The sequence below is a fragment of the Cebus imitator genome, unplaced genomic scaffold (genome assembly GCF_001604975.1).
Source record: "Cebus imitator isolate Cc_AM_T3 unplaced genomic scaffold, Cebus_imitator-1.0 Scaffold131, whole genome shotgun sequence".
Taxonomy (NCBI): domain Eukaryota; kingdom Metazoa; phylum Chordata; class Mammalia; order Primates; family Cebidae; genus Cebus; species Cebus imitator.
In genome coordinates, this window is record NW_016107446.1 from 3,546,060 (window position 1) to 3,561,905 (window position 15,846).

The window sequence follows — 15,846 nt, forward strand, 5'->3', positions numbered from 1 at the left end:
AAAAAAAAAAAAAAAAAAAAAAAAAAAAAAAAACTTTAGAAAGAAATTTTGAGACAAAGTCTCAAAAGTATAACTGAAATTGTAGTTTGGGAATGGTGTCTAGGCGTCTTGAAAACAGAGGACAGACGATGCAAACATATGGAATTTTAACAATGAATTCTGAACCAGTATTTACTTAAATCTAGACTACTGAGCAGTACTATGTCTAATGAGAAGAGTAAAATCAATAATTAGATCAGCTCAATTGATTAAAATTTTATTAAACACCAGGTGAGGGGTTCAAGGTCAGAAGCTTTGGAGACTGTTCTCCCCTCTCCACACCGACTGACAACCACAGTGTGTCCATTGCATCCACTAACCCTGACATTCTTTCCCTGAAACAAACACACACACACACACACACACACACACACACACACGGACATGGAGGTTTCATGTTTTTTTTTAATATATAGGCCTTGTGGTTTCCTAAAATGAACATTCTTCTATACCAATTTTAACTATGGGTTCAGTGAAGAGGCAGTAGAATATGTCTTCTACAGGGTCAAAGGGAACAGGATAAAACAATTGTGCAAGTTCCAATCCTGGGAGCTGGTCTGAAAACTCCTTCAGTACAAATATGGACTCACTGGGATAATGAATGGATTATTGTTTTGTATACACTCATGTTGGACCTGGTCATTTACATTCTGAGTAGCTGGTATCAGAAAGGGAGCAGGGACCCTCAATTTTGTGGTATCTGCAGAGAGCAAAGCCAGGACTGGATTTGTATATCCTGATATACAAATGTACCTTGGCGGGTACATTAGGATCCAGCGGAGGCAGAGCACAGCAACAGGTGCAAAGTTCTGCCCTGGCATCCACCTACTGCAGGCCCTATGCCAGCCTGACACACCCATCCCCATCACCCTCCTCCTCCTTCTCTCAGATTGAAAAGCTCTGGACAGTCATCGCCATCCTCACCTGCTGTGCTCTTGCCTGTGCAGTGTCCTGGACCTGGCCCTGGGTTTGCAGGAACCAGTTTGACTAAGAAGAGCAAGCTTCTTCCTCTGGTCTCTGAGATACCAGGTAAGCCTCACCAGCTTAGAGAGTCTCACTCTAGTGCCTGCCCACCACCAGGACCTGGAAAAGGGTAGAGATATTCAACCCTCATTAATCATATAAAAAATAGCTTTGGTGTCTTCAGTCTTGGTGGCTCCAAATGAAACTCAGGTAAGTTGTGAACTGAATTGCCTCATGCATCTTCAGAAGGTGTAGGGTCCTGAGGTAACACTAAAGCAGAAATATAACTCTGTTGATGTCTTTGCCTGAAGGGCTGAGAGAATGAAGGAGTTGCTAAAGGCATGGCTGTGGTGTACCACTGTGTTATGCTGCTGCAGCAGGTTAGAGCTGCAACCCATGGGAAGGGGACACTGCAGTTATGCTGTTGAAACCTTTAACTTCAGAGGGTGATGGGCCAGTAGTCAAATCTCAGCTTTGTTTCTTATTAGTTGAATGATTTAGCCCTCTAAGCCTCAGTTTCACTATCTCCAACAGAATTACCTACTTCCAATTATAAAAATTAAAATAAGAATTTCTGCCAACTGTTTATCACAGATTAACCTTTTATAAGTTATAGCTATTGTGTTGTTTATATCAATAAGCAAAAGAGCATGATTTTTTATATTTACTTTTTAATTGACAACTAAAAATTGTATATATTTCAAATGTACAATGTAATGTTTTGGAATATGCATACATTGTGAAGTGGCTAAACTGAACTAATTAACGTATTGTAAATCAAAGAAAATTACCGAGGCATGTTTCAATCATTTTTTCATGTGTGTGTGTGTGGTTTTAAGGAGTGGAGAGTTTCATAGGCAAGAAAGAAGAGAGAAGAAATAAGTAAGAAGCTCCCCTGTACTGAGGTGTGGAAGGGCTCCAAAGCTGAGAGAGTAGGCCCCATGTGGAGCAGATTCTAGCCAGTTATAAGAGGAAGCTGAAGGAAGTGGTGTCTGATTTGCATAGGGATCAAGGTATTGGTTTGACCAGGCATGTCATTCATGTAACCCACAAAAAAACTGGCCTTCCCACCCTAGCCTTTTAATACGCAAATTCAGGGTGCCATGATGTTCCACACACTTGGGTATACATGGGGGTGATCCTGGTGCCGGGTACATGTTGGGGCAAGGGCAAGAGGACAATGGTGGGAATCACCGTGTTGGGTGGGTCCAGTGTCTAATGTCTTGCATTTGTATATCAAAGGTTACCAGCCTGACTCTAAGAGGCGGGGCTTTCCTGCTAGACAAGAAACATTTCTGGGGCTGCTGTAAAAGAGACAAACACTCTCCAAGGACCCCTTTTCCTCTCTATCTGCCTAAAATTATTTCTTAGTAACTCCTATATCATTCCCCTGGGGAGGCATCACCCTAACTGCTGTTAGGAAGTTTTGGATAATAATTTTTTCTAGCTACTTCCTGTTGAAAAGGGTCATTGAATGGGGAACAGCAACTAGAGCTCCTCCTGGGGTTGATCCAAGGGTTCTTAGAAGAATGTCGTGTCCATGCATGGTTCAGTTTGAAGCACCATTTGGAGTTTGATTACTTATAGGCGAGAAGAAACAATTCAAGTTATAGTATTGTGTATATAGGGTCCAAATATTAATACAAGTCATATAAGCGAGAGAGAACTTAAAGGACTTAACCAATTCCACAAAGAAGACTGGAATTCACTAAAAGAAGGATTGTAACCAACGAGGGCTGAAGCCTTCATTTTCCCTGAGCTTATCAATATTTTGATTTGATCTTTAAATACCTGTAACCCGATTGCAAATAGTAGAGTGAGTATAGCATTTCTCACAAGTGTGGTGTAGTAGATAATTTCCATCTAAAATTTTATTTACCAAGTTATACAATTTCCCTTTGGGGGGGTTTATGAAGTTTCTTGGTTTTATTTTTCCAAACAGAGGAACCTCTAGATTATGGGTACCCTACTCACTTTTATTACCTGGCAGCATTTGCAGAATAATTGTCCAGGACTAGCATCTTGATTCAGATTTTTACATTACCCATCCCTTTTTGTTTCTTCCAATTGTGGGAGATCACCACTTCATTCACAGGAATAAGCAGGGTTAGTCTAAAATGCGGGTAAAAGCTTAAAAACAATGAATAAGATTAGGGTTTAATGACAAATGTATGATAAGTTTGGAGCACAATTTCTCTTGCCAACCCTCATTTTTTGTAAAAACAAATTATGACAGGACCATGTGTATTGCCGGTAGAATAAACTTTAGTCTTATACTTGGCCTGATTATTTGTATAAAGTACAGAAGGAATGGTTATTTTTATATAGGCCTTTTGAATTGGCTTTGATGAAACTGTTCCACACGGAATTTGAGATAAGACCTTTAAAGCTGAGCCCAGCCATGAGTTTGTTTCCTCAAATACCTGTGAGTTGTGTGATCCTCTCTCTTGAGGACGCAAGGTAAACTTGGAGCTCCCAGGCCTGTTAGAAAGAGATATTCTTTACTGACCAAAGGTTAGAAAACCTGTGTGGGACTGTGTAGACAAGGTATGAGGCCAGTTATCCTGAAGGGGCTTTATTGGCTCTGCATGTCAAGCTTGATTTCTTAAAGGGAAACACACCCTTTCAGTCAAAGTCTTGTAAAATAACCAGTTTTTCCAGCTGTGTTCTGTTGACAAAGAAAAATGGATTATTATTGCACTGATGAAAACAACTACATTGCCATAAGTTAAGAGTACTTACAGTCTCCAAATTCTAGAGGGACCAGAGAAAAATAAACATGCTCCAAAAGTTGTTCACAGTACTATACCTCACTCAATTTTTAAAGGCTGTAAATAGTTTAAAATAAGTTTCGTTGACTCTGCAAAACAAAACAAGGATCAGGAATATTCCAAGCAAAAGTTAAAACGGTTGCTTTAACTTTCTGAGTGCAGTCCACTTATTTAACTCGTTTCGCTTGATATTTGTAAACGTCAGTTCTTTATGAGTGCAATACATTTTCTCTATTCCAATGTTACAAGTTTCAAAGCTATTAAAAATCTTCATTTGAGGATGCCTGCTAAAGTTCTTAATATAGCTTGATTGTAAACTGTCTTTTGAGAAGGAATAAAGCAAGACAACAATTGTCTAAAAATGAAAAAATTTCCAGGATACTTACAGCTAAAAATATGACTGAAAAACCTAGGTAGTAAGCAATTTTAATTATATACTAGGTCTGCATCCTAGGACACAGACAGAAATGGAGATAAAGCTTGAATTTTCAGTGTCTAACTCCATGTGTCCCAGGACTTACCTATCTGTAAAGCAGGTAGTATCGGCCTGGGAACATTTAGCAACCCCAGTTTTTAAGTTATATGATTCAGACCACCTGTTTGCATTCTGAGGACATTTGCATTCTTCCAATAATCCTTAACATTATTTTTATTTCTTACAGCCACAAGAACTAAAAATAACTTTTCTTTAAGCCAATAAATTAGAGCTCTTTTATACACATTACACACAACACATATACAGCAACACAGACAGAAGATTCAGCACTTGTTAAGATTTTTTGCTTGCCAGTTTTTTTATTGGATTATTGGCTTTAGGATGGAGCCCTTGGAGGAACAGGTCCAGGTAGCATGCATTTGTTTTTTAGGGCATAATAAGCAGACACAGCTGAAGTCAATTAGGCCATCCCCCATGGGAGTCTTGTTTTTAGTGGAGGGTGGGGATGTTTTCATCTTTCGGGTGGCCAAGAGCGTGCTTCTCTAATTTATAACTACTATTAGCCATCCCTTACAGTGTATTTTCTACCTAGTTATTAAACACAAAAGCTCCCTCATAATGTGAAGTAATTTTAAACCCCCAAAACATGAAGTGATAGATAACACAATACATAATAGAACTGAGCCTTTGATTTTTGAGAGGGAACTATCTGGTCTTAATTTGGGGGTTCATGGGGAAGACAGAGTTTTTTTCCCAAAACAGGGCCTGTGGCATCTCCTCTGTTTTTCTCAAGGAGTCCCATGCTACCAGAAGTTATCTTTGGGCTTCTCATGCATGCATTAAGTGTAGTAAGACAAAAAATGGAGAAAAATAATTCAGTCGACTGAGAAGAAAAAAGTTGTCCAGGAAAACTTTTAAATATACCTATAACTTGAATAACCACTTTTAATTAAGCCAAACACTCTTTAAAAAATCATTTTAATCCTTGTTACTCATACTTTAGCCATGCCAAGCAGTTAAGATTTTCAACCTTTTAAATTTACAAAAAGTAATCTTAACGGGTGAAACCAATGAGCCTTAATTAGGTTATGACTTAACTGTGAGTGTGCAAGGTATTTTCAAAGGAGGGATAAGCAGCTTTTTAAATTGTCATTGCAAAATTGTAACTGAGACAGTGAAAAAGACCCGACCCAAACAACTCCATTTTGTTTCCAGCCCCCAAACTGTCCTTGTCCATCCCTGAACATACACTTCATCAAGTTTGGGGGGGCATGGTTTACAGTTTATAGTTCAAAACAAAGATGGCAACAGTTCCTTCTTAAAATATACTTCCCTCTTTCCTGGGGATGAGACCAAGAAAGTAGCCAGAAGATTTGAAACCATGGCTTAGGAGTCATCCGGCTAGAGACTTATAAGAATCTGACCCTCCCTAAATTGCTTTCAAGATCAGTGCTTAAGATATTTTGCAGACTCTGCCCTTGATAAACCAGCTGACACCACCCAGATTGACAAACTGGTTTAAATAATTTTGGGACCCTTATGCAGGAACTGACTTAGCACAAGAAGACAGCCACCATTGTAAAATGGCAGAGAGTAAAACAAAGTATTGCCACATAGTTATAGATCACATTCCCAAGGACATGAAACAAGATGGAGGACTGTACACAAGTTTGTTACTAACCATTTTGTTGTGCTGGCTTCAATAGCAGGCTTGTGGGGTCCTAGGCCTGCATCCCAATCTAAGGTATCTTTCTTTGACAGAATGATACAGAAAGACATGCAAAGCACACCAAATTATCTACAGCTTAAGACCAACCTCACAAATCCTTTATTATTAATTATAAATTCACAGAGAATATAAATAATAATTCTTATATTGAAAATAAGAGCTCAGAGTTGCAAAGCAAATAAGCACTCAAATAAAGGATTTCTCAGCAAGGCAAAATTACTTCTGCAGATGGGTTCTGTTAATTCTTCTGGTCACTGTGACACTGTACCAAAGGAGGGAAAGGGTTTTTATCCCTAACACAGTCAGTTCCTGCTACTGTGTCCAGTACCCATTGGCTGGGGTTGGACCACACAATCTAATCCCAATTGGCTACTTCAAATGGAGCAGGGGTGGGAACAGCAGTTACAGAACTAAGGGTGCCAAATAAGGAACAGATGTGGGTTACCAATTGGGAACAGATGTAGTTTACAGATTGGGAATGGTGTGGGTTACAGACTGGGAATGGATGTGGGTTACAGATTGGGAACAGATGTGGGTTACACATTGGAAATGGATGTGGGTTACAGGTTCAGAATGGCTGAAAGGTTGTTTTACCATAACTAGGGACAAGGAGGCAAGGAAGTTCAGCTTTGAAAATAGAGGACAAGCGGAGCCTTTGAAGAGGAACTCACTGTTTCCAGCAACTTCCCCCTCTTGATTTTCATAATACTTCATAATTTCTTTTCAAATATTTTAACATATCTTGATTCTGCCATTCTGCTTGGTTTTCTAAAAGCAGGAGCTTATCTGAATAAGGCAGTGGAGAATTAAAGGTTTTGCTGAGCGCTGTTTCTATAAGTCTCTGCACTAATCCATAAATACAGGATATGATGCAACATCCTACAAGAGTAAGTACATCTATAACAATTGCAAGAGATAAGGCCTTGTGAAGCCTTTGTAATTATTCCATCAGGGGCTGTGTTATTTGGTTTGGAATAAGGACAGACTGATTGGTAAGCTCTTGGAATGGTTTAAGCTCACTGCATCCCATTAGGTCTCCAAGGAATGCTAAGTTTTCCCGTTGTCACGAGACATGAGTTAAAATTGGCATCAGGAGACAGAGACTGGATGGCCATCAGGGCCTGACTCACAGGGTGTCAGACTTCAGGGAATACCAGAGAGAGAGAGAAAGAGATTGGAAGAATTCATTACTCCAGACTGTGGGGTCTTGGAAGAGAGCTACAATACAGCTCATGCCCTGTCGGCTGGAAGATCATCTGTGTGGTCATTGGGTATGGAAGGGATAAAGGAGGTATAGGAGGGCTAAATTTTTCTTAGCTTTAGTTTGTTAGGACTCTTCCCCATAACAATGGCCCATGACTCTGGAGGTGGCAATGTCTTCTTTACTCAAGTATGATGAGCCTATCCTCTTTCTGCTGTTCAGGCTGCAGTCTCAGTGGTTAGAAGCATTAGGTAGAGTCCTTCCCAAGCCAGTCAGAATTTTTCTTCTTTCCAACTTTTGATGAGGATGTAATCCTCAGGCTGATGCTGGTGTGCTGGGAACTCTAGGTGTGGTGCCTGTGCTAAAAGATCTTTAGTTCTGAGAGAAGAGAAAGTGGAAGATAGACCAAGTATATAATTTCTGAGAAACTGATCTTTTGTTTCAAACATAAGAATTTCCGCAGTGGAGTGTAACTAGGGCAATCCATATAGCATCTCATACAAAGATAAACTAACATCTTTCTGAGGGGCAGTTCAGATTCTCAAGACAATGGTAAGGCATTTAGTTCATGGCAACCTAGTTTCTAAAACTAATTTGTTTAAGTGACTCTTCTGGCAGCTAGAGGTTATCTAATGCTTGAGTGATTAATTCCTTGTGGACAAGGTCTTGACCTTTGCTATTAATGAGATCGTTCAGTCCAAATTTTCCACAGGTGTGGAGCTACCCCTAAGGCATACTTGGAGTCAGTATAAATAGTCCCTTCCTGGTTTTTCAAGTGTTTCAAAGCCTAATTTAATGCAAAAAATTCACAATTTTAGGCGGACCAGTTATTGCACAATCTTCCTGACTCTATTTCTGTGACAGCTTCCCCATCAACTACTGAAGACCCATTATGTCTTTCTCCTTCAATTACCCGGGAAGAGCCAACTATAAATAAATCCTGCTCTGGTTTGAAAGGGGTCTCTTAAATTGGGCCTGACTTTTGTGTGATAATCAGGAAACCTGCTGGATTAAGTAAATTATCAGTGGTTAGTGTTAAATCATCTCTTTCTAATAGCTTCGTACTTTAAAATCCTGAGTTAGTGAGCCATCTTCCTGCTTTCTGGTTTAAAACAGATCTAACTTGATGGGGTGTGTGTACAACCAAAATTCCCCCAGTAGCCAATCGGGATCAACCTCACAATCTAGGCTGATTTCAAATGGAGTAGGGGTGGGAAGAGCAGTTATAGAACTAAGGGCACCAAATAGGGAGCAGATGTGGGTTACTGATTGGAAATGGATGTAGTTTACAGATTGGGAATGAATATGGGTTATAGATTAGGAATAGTTGTGGGTTACAGATTGGGAATGGCTAGAAGGTTGTTTACTGTAACTAGGGGCAAGTAGGCAAGGAGGTTAGGGTTTGAGCTTTGCTTTCGCGTCCTTCAATTAACAAAGTGGTGGCTGCAATAGATTGAACACATTCAGGCCACCCACAGGTGACAGGGTCTAAAGCCTTTGACAGAAAGGCTACAGGTTGCCAGTGGCCCCCATGTGCTTGGCTAAGTACCCTTAAAGCTACTTCCTTGTTTACATTAATGAAAAGGTGAAATGACTTTTATAGGAGTTCCTGCTAAGTTTTAGGCAAAGGTAAGAACATAATTCCTTCAACTCGCTCAGGTCCTATCCTTTGCTTGCCCTACATATTACGTGCCCTAAGTATTTAACTTTGAGCTCTACAAATTGGAGCTTTCCCTTTGAAACCTGTATGCCTTTTCTTCTTACATGGTTAAGAAGGCTGATGGAGAGTAAATTCGGTGGGCCTTATCCTTTGGAGCCCCCTCCTGGAAAGTGGATAAAATAATTTTTGCCTTTTGTTTTTGCTTCTCTTTGTCCCTCCTTACGTATACTTTCTGAGCTTCTCTAATGAGTTCGTTTATGGGACAGTCTTACCAATTCTCTATTTTTTTGTAATTTCTTTGAGATGTCTGACAAAATGAAGCTTTAGCATTTCCTGCCCAAGGGGATCTTCTAAATCTAGGCCCGCATATTTTCTCATTTGCTCTTTTACTTTAAGAATTCTATAGGCCTCTCATCTTTGCCTTGTTGTATGTTGAATGCTCAGGAAAGATTTTGGGTTTGGGGTACTGATTCCCGAATTCCTTTTATTATCATTTCCCTAAAGTCTTGCATATTTTCCTGGTGAGCCAGATTGTTATTGTCCCACTGGGGGTCTTGGGCAGGGAATTTTTGGTCCGTGGTGGGAATGTTTTGACTGTGAGGATGTTCACTATCCCAAATTACCATAACAACCCTATGAACTATGCTTCTTTCTTCCCTGAAAAGAGGATGCCCATGATGGATATCAACTTGACCCAAGTGTATAACTGAGGTACTAAAAATTGGTCAATTTGATCTGCCACTCCATAAGGGTCGTCTAACAGTGGCTTAAGTCCTTTATTTTTTTATTTTTTATTTTTTTTCAAATTTTGAACTTCTGAGCTGGTTAAGGGAACATTTATAAAGTCAATGGCTCCACCACTGTGGGCATCTCTCTTATGGGGAAGAGTGTTGGAGCATATTCCTTAGAGGCAGAGAGGAAAGGGAAGTTCTGAATATCCATTTTACATTGCTCCACCTCACATGAAGTTGGGAAAAGGTGGCCTAGGGGATCCCATGTGCTGATGAACTGTTTGGGGGTGGGTACCCTGTTCTTCTATGAGGAGTTAGTTTCTGACTTACTTACTCATGGTATTTTCCATCCTGAAGATTTGACCTGAGGCTTAATCCCTCATCCTAGAGATTTATTGCCTTTCCTTTTTCTAAAGGCTCAACTCCCCTTACTGGAGATTTCTTGCCTTTATTCAACCACAAAGGAAATACTTTGTCACCGCTGAGACATTTCTTACCTTGGTCTGTGCATAGAATTACCTGGTCACTGCATTATGTGAGGATCCTTTCTGCCTGCATTTTGAGTCCAGGTTTATGAATCACACCAGATGGGTTCCAATTCCTTATACTGAGGCCACCGCAACAAGACAGTGAGACATATCTCCTTATGAGAGGGGACTGGAGACCCTTTTCCAGAGGACAGTGGGAATCTCAGACAAGCCCCCAAATTTTTGGAAATAAGAGCTCAGAGTTGCAAATAAAACAAGCACTCAAATAAAGGATTTCTCAGCAAGGCGAATTTGCTTCTGCAGACGGGTGCTGGTCATTCTTCTGGTCACTGCAAAAGCACACCCAACAAAGGAGGGAAGGGGTTTTTATCAGAGTCAGTCCCTGCTGTGGTGTCTGGTCCCCATTGGCTGGGGTTGGACCTCACAATCTAGGCTGATCCCTATTGGCTACTTCAAATGGAGTTGGGGTAGGAAGGGCAGTTATAGAACTAAGCCTGCCAAATAAGGAACAGATGTGGGTTACCAGTTGGAAACAGATGTAGTTTACAGATTGGGAATGAATATGGGTTATAGATTGGGAACAGTTGGGGGTTAGAGATTGGGAATGGATGTGGGCTATAGACTGGGAATGGATGTGGGTTACAGATTGGGAATGGTTAGAAGGTTGTTTACTGTAATTAGGGGCAAGTAGGCAAGGAAGTTAGGGTTTGAAATTAGAGGACAAGTGGAACATCTGAAGAAGAACTCACTGTTTCCAACACTCATTATCCCCTTTACTGGCTTGAACAGGGAGCAAGAACCCAAAAGCCCAACTGCTAAGAAATTTTTACCCTTTTGCCAGCATATTAGGCTTGTGGGTTCCCTTCCCACAGCTCAACTCTAAGGCAAGCATTTTCGGGTTTGGAAAATTAACTTTTCCCAGGTTAAAAGGACATTATAAAAGAGATAGAAGCCATTTTAAACCATGAAAGAAGAAAAAAAACATAGAGAAAAGTTAGGGCTCTTAAGAGGTATTGCCTCTCTTTCTCTTGGGAATGGTGTTTCCCCTATTTCTTTGCCTTCCTTATTTTATCCTTTTTCCTTTCAGCATACTATAGGAGACACATTGCTTATTTCCAAAATTCTCTTCTACTTGCAGAGCTGTCTATTTTAGCTGCAGTTAGGTTTTGGCTTAGGAGCGGCATAACACACCGCCATGAGAGGTCAAATACCTGAGTTAAATTTTGGAAAGCTACTATATACCTATCAGCATTGTCAGAAAATTGGCCCAAGTCTCCCTTTACTTGCCTAAGGTCCTGCAATGAGAAGGGAACTTGAAGGGGGCCTAAGTAAGGGCATCCTCAAATGGTTCACTTGGACCTTGCTTCTCTAGTTTTGGGCAATGATTCTCTTTGGACCTGCCTGATATGATTTCTAAAAGATCTGGGTTGATTTTGAAACACTTGCAAAGGTCTAATAAAAAGGCCATACCCTTGTGCAAAAGAAAATAAGCTACTTTTTCTTCAAAGTTTCAAGGTCAAAGGAGTCCCAGTGCATGTTGAAGACAATCTGTTACCCATGTTGAAGACGATCTGTTATCCATCTAGAAAGAGAAGTGAGAATAAAAGCATCTTTTCAGCCTCCTTCCTTTTAGTATGTAATCCCGAATGGAGATGAAAACACTCTTTGGCTCCTGAATCCCGGCACCCATTTAAATGTGCCACCCATCTCTGCAGACATGACCCTCCACTCCATGGTACCAGAGAAACTAAACTTTTGGGCCTTAGTCACACTGTCCCCAAGCAGTCTTAGTCCTCTGCCTTCTATTTCCCTTTGATCTCCTAGACTTGTGTGGCCTGTGTGCCTTTCAAAAAAAATTCGATTTCAAGAAAAATCACACAATTGGGCAAGGCCTCTTTAAGGGAGGGGGCATGCTAGATTGAACTCCATATCCTGCTCTCATGACCCATGATAAAACATTTACCCAGAGAAAAAGGGTTTCAGTTAACTCCTGAACTTAAAATCCCTTTACTAATTAAGCACTGTCTTAATAGGAGATAAAATAGGTGCCTTAAAGGAACATAGAAACCAGATGGCCATTTTCCTGCAAATGAGACAATATCAATACAAAAATTTGGCTACAGAAGACATTTTACTCCTAATTGCGAAAGACAGAAAATTCCCATTCCCAGAAGAGGCCTAGAGCCTGACTTCTAACAGTGTAAAAGAAAACTGTGGTGTCACCGTGAAAAAAGAGAAACAAAGTGTGCCTCATGTTGACGATTTTTATTTCCAGTAGGTGTCTTAGAAATATCATGTGCTCACCAGAGAAACCATATAGAGAGATAGACATTTATTGAGTTCCTGCCTGCTGTGATTCGTGATCTTTTCTAACAGACCTGTTTCCCTGAACTGTAAAGATTCCTGCACATTAGACACACAGAGAGAGAGTAAAATACCACAGATAAAAAGAGAAAGTTTGGCAACAGGGTAGCTGAAAGAGAACCTTGAGATTAAAGGGCAGATTTAAAGTTGAGATTCACTCCATACTTACCAGTCTGATAAATAAATTCCCTTTCCTGGACAATGCACCAAACTGATAGAGCTCCAATGAGTGGAGAAACACCAGGGGCTCTTGTCTCATGCGAATTAGATAAAATGACATGGACACATGTGGAGTGCTTTTAAGGAGTAGAGAGTTTAAATAAGCAAGAAAGAAGGGAGAAGACAGAAGGAAAAAGTTCCCTTGTACAGAGAAAGAGGGAGGGGATCTCTAAGTCAAGAAACGAACCCTCCAATTAAAAGAATCAAGAGTTGGTTTTTTTTTTCCCCGTTTATTTATTTTATTGCATTTTGGGTTTTGGGGTACATGTGAAGAACATGCAAGATTGTTGCATAGGTACACACGTGGCAGTGTGATTTTCTGCCTTCCTCCCCATCACCTGCATCTGGCATCTCTCCCTGTTTGAATTCCTTTGAGTCTTCTGATTGGTTTCTCTGAATCCACATTTTTCAAGTAAAAGGAGCAGGTGGCAGAATAGTCGATTATGCAGTCATTTGATGAATCTGCATTTTTACATAAGTAAAATGAGTCAATAAAATGATGAGTGAATAAAATAATTATAGAGTGTAGGAGGCAGTCAGATATGCATTTGTTTCAGGTAAGTGGAGGGATGACTTTCAGTTCTGTCCTTTGCCTGTGAAGATAACCTTTAATTTACATTGTCAGGGTGAATTTCAAGAGAACTGCCATTGGGTAAAGATCTGGGAGACCACAGGGAATTTTCTTCTGAGAAAATGTGAGGGAAGTATGTAACTATCTACTCAGAAACAAAATGGGAGGCAGATTTTTGTGACCCAGTTACCTTTGCCTGACTTTTCCCTTTGGCTCGGTGACTTTGGAATTCTGAGATTTTCTTTCCTTTTTGCATTTTCCCCATTTTGTTGGACATAGTTTGGCTCCTGTAATACAGTCTGCCTTATAAAAGCAACTTCATTATTTTATACTGATACCCATGTGGCTATCATTTACGGCATTTTGTGTATAATTTTAGAGTCTCTACATGTCAAATGACAGTCTCACTATCTAGTTAAGGGACAAAGATGGAAGCTAAATGAGCATATCAGTGAACACAGAATGAACCTAATGAGATTGTAAATGAGAAAATAATTTGCAAATTTTGATAGTATACAGGCTAATCAAGCTTGTGCCCACATATAATATAACCCAAGGAATATTGTCCTAACCATCATGGGGGTAACTGTGACCTTAAACTAGTGCCACATAGCCAAAGCATTTCATTTGGAACAAACCAATAAATATTCAATTGTTGTGGCATGCCAATTTGTACTTTGTAATATAATGGTGTGGATATATCATTGTTTGGGTATCTGTTCCATATAACTACTGTCATTAGGCCAGGTATCTTTGTTATGATTTCTCTATTCCCAGTGTAAAGGAGCAAGCTGACTGAGCTGATGAAAGCAGTGAGTAAGCTAGATGAGACTACCCCAAATTTGTATTAAACCATTCTGAAATTGACTTATCTTTCAATTGAGGCATTTTCATTTCATTCCATCCCTCAGTTGGGACAGTGCCTGTGTTAAAGCTAATGAACTACGTAGTTTCTTTTACCAAGAAGCTCTTCATATCACCTTTGTTCTCTAAAGTGTTATTAACAGGCCAGTAATGTACATTATTCTTAGTCATACTACTGTCAAGCACCAATGACTGCTTTTAAGAAACATGGATGTATTTCTGTTTCTATCCAATCTTGTCTTTGAGAGGATATAGCCACAATGCTAGGCCAGAACTACTAGAAAAGAGCGTGAGATCACATACCCAACAAGCATCTCTTTGTAATCTATTAGTGTAATACTGGGCCCACTGCAAAAAGACTAGCTTTTTAATACTAGGCCCATTCCAGAAGCACTAGCTTTGTGTGCAACAGCTAGTAATAGTAAACCCAAGGCATGCAACAAAGTATGAAAGAAAAGAAGTTTAGTGGGAGCTTGTAGAAAAAATGTTTCCCATTTATTAATAATTATTAATAATAAGCATTCATTCAGATATAGGCCTGGTACAGTCTTGGGTTTTAGCTTTCTCCATCAGTATCATGGAGACATCTTCTTCTCAACCTGGTGTTGACTTATTACGAGTCAGAGGTCACCTTCTGGGGAAATAGTATACTCAAGAGATGGAGCCTTCTCTTGATGAGAAATGTGGATCCAAGACAGCACAAGATTAGTAAGAAGCACTTGATAAGAGCCCTTCCCTTTCATTTTGTTTCCAGAGAGTCTTTTTTTTTTTTAGATGGAGTCACCCAGGCTGGAGTATAGTGGTGCCTTCTTGGCTCATTGCAACCACTGTGTCCCGAGTTCAAGTGTTTCTTTATCCTCAGCCTCTTGAGTAGCTGGGACTAGAGGCATGAGCTGCCACACCTGGCTAATTTTTTTGTATTTTTAGTAGAGACAGGATTTCACCATGTTGATCAGGCTGATCTCGAACTCCTGACCTCAAATGATCTGCTTACCTCAGCCTCCTGAAGTGCTGGGATTACAGGCCTAAGTCACTATGCCTGACCTCAACAGAGCCTTTTAAAGGTGTTTTCAGTAGACAAAATCTCCTGGTTGAAAATTGAAGGCCTTGAATTCTTCACTTCCTGAGAACTCACTAAGAAAATAATCTTTCACTAGGTTGCAATTTTTAGTTAATTGTTGTACAGTGTTGAAACAATAAAGCAATATGCTTCCCCTTAAATTAAGGACTTACAGTTTTCTAGGAACAGATACATAAGTCTGCTAATTGTTATTCCAAATGGAGACATCTCTTCCAATGTTAATTTTCCTCAGTCCATTCCAGAGGTCTGGCTTGCCTTATTTTCAAAAAGTATGTAGAGATTGAGTTTAAAAAAAAATTGGAATCCAGTTTCTACAGTAGCATACCAGTCTGCAAAAATCCTCTTAGTTGCTTCTTAGTTTGGGGAAAAAAGGAAGGCCAATAGTCTTTTTATCCTCTTCAAGTGGGAAAAAAAGATCCTCCTTTGATATTATATGTCCCAAATGTCTTATTTGCTTTTTAAAAAACTGAAGGTTTTTTTTTTTCTGAGACCTTGTGTCCCTTTGAGGCTGATTATTGTAAAAAGTGAATTCCAGAGGACGATCCAAGATGGCCGTTTAGGAACAGCTCAGGATTGCAGCTCCCAGTGAAAGCGCAGAGGGTGAGTGGACGCCGCGTTTTTATTGCCCACAGACTAGGAAATTCCCGGGCGGAGGTGCTCCACGGTCGCCAGCGCGGCTGTTTCGGCCAGCACCGCTGCTTTGCCCCGCTCGGCTGCTTTGTCGGCGCC

General features: G+C 40.1%; 1 protein-coding gene across 2 annotated transcripts in view; it reads left to right on the forward strand.

The window, feature by feature from the left end:
* The first annotated feature begins 958 nt into the window (after positions 1-958).
* Positions 959-15,846, forward strand: part of LOC108312948 (sulfotransferase 1C1) — a 131,924-nt gene continuing 117,036 nt past the window's right edge. For both annotated transcript variants that reach the window (XM_017541117.2, XM_017541118.2), the window contains exon 1: positions 959-1,068. The gene's annotated coding sequence lies outside the window, so the exon portion shown is untranslated. The remainder of the gene's footprint in view (positions 1,069-15,846) is intronic.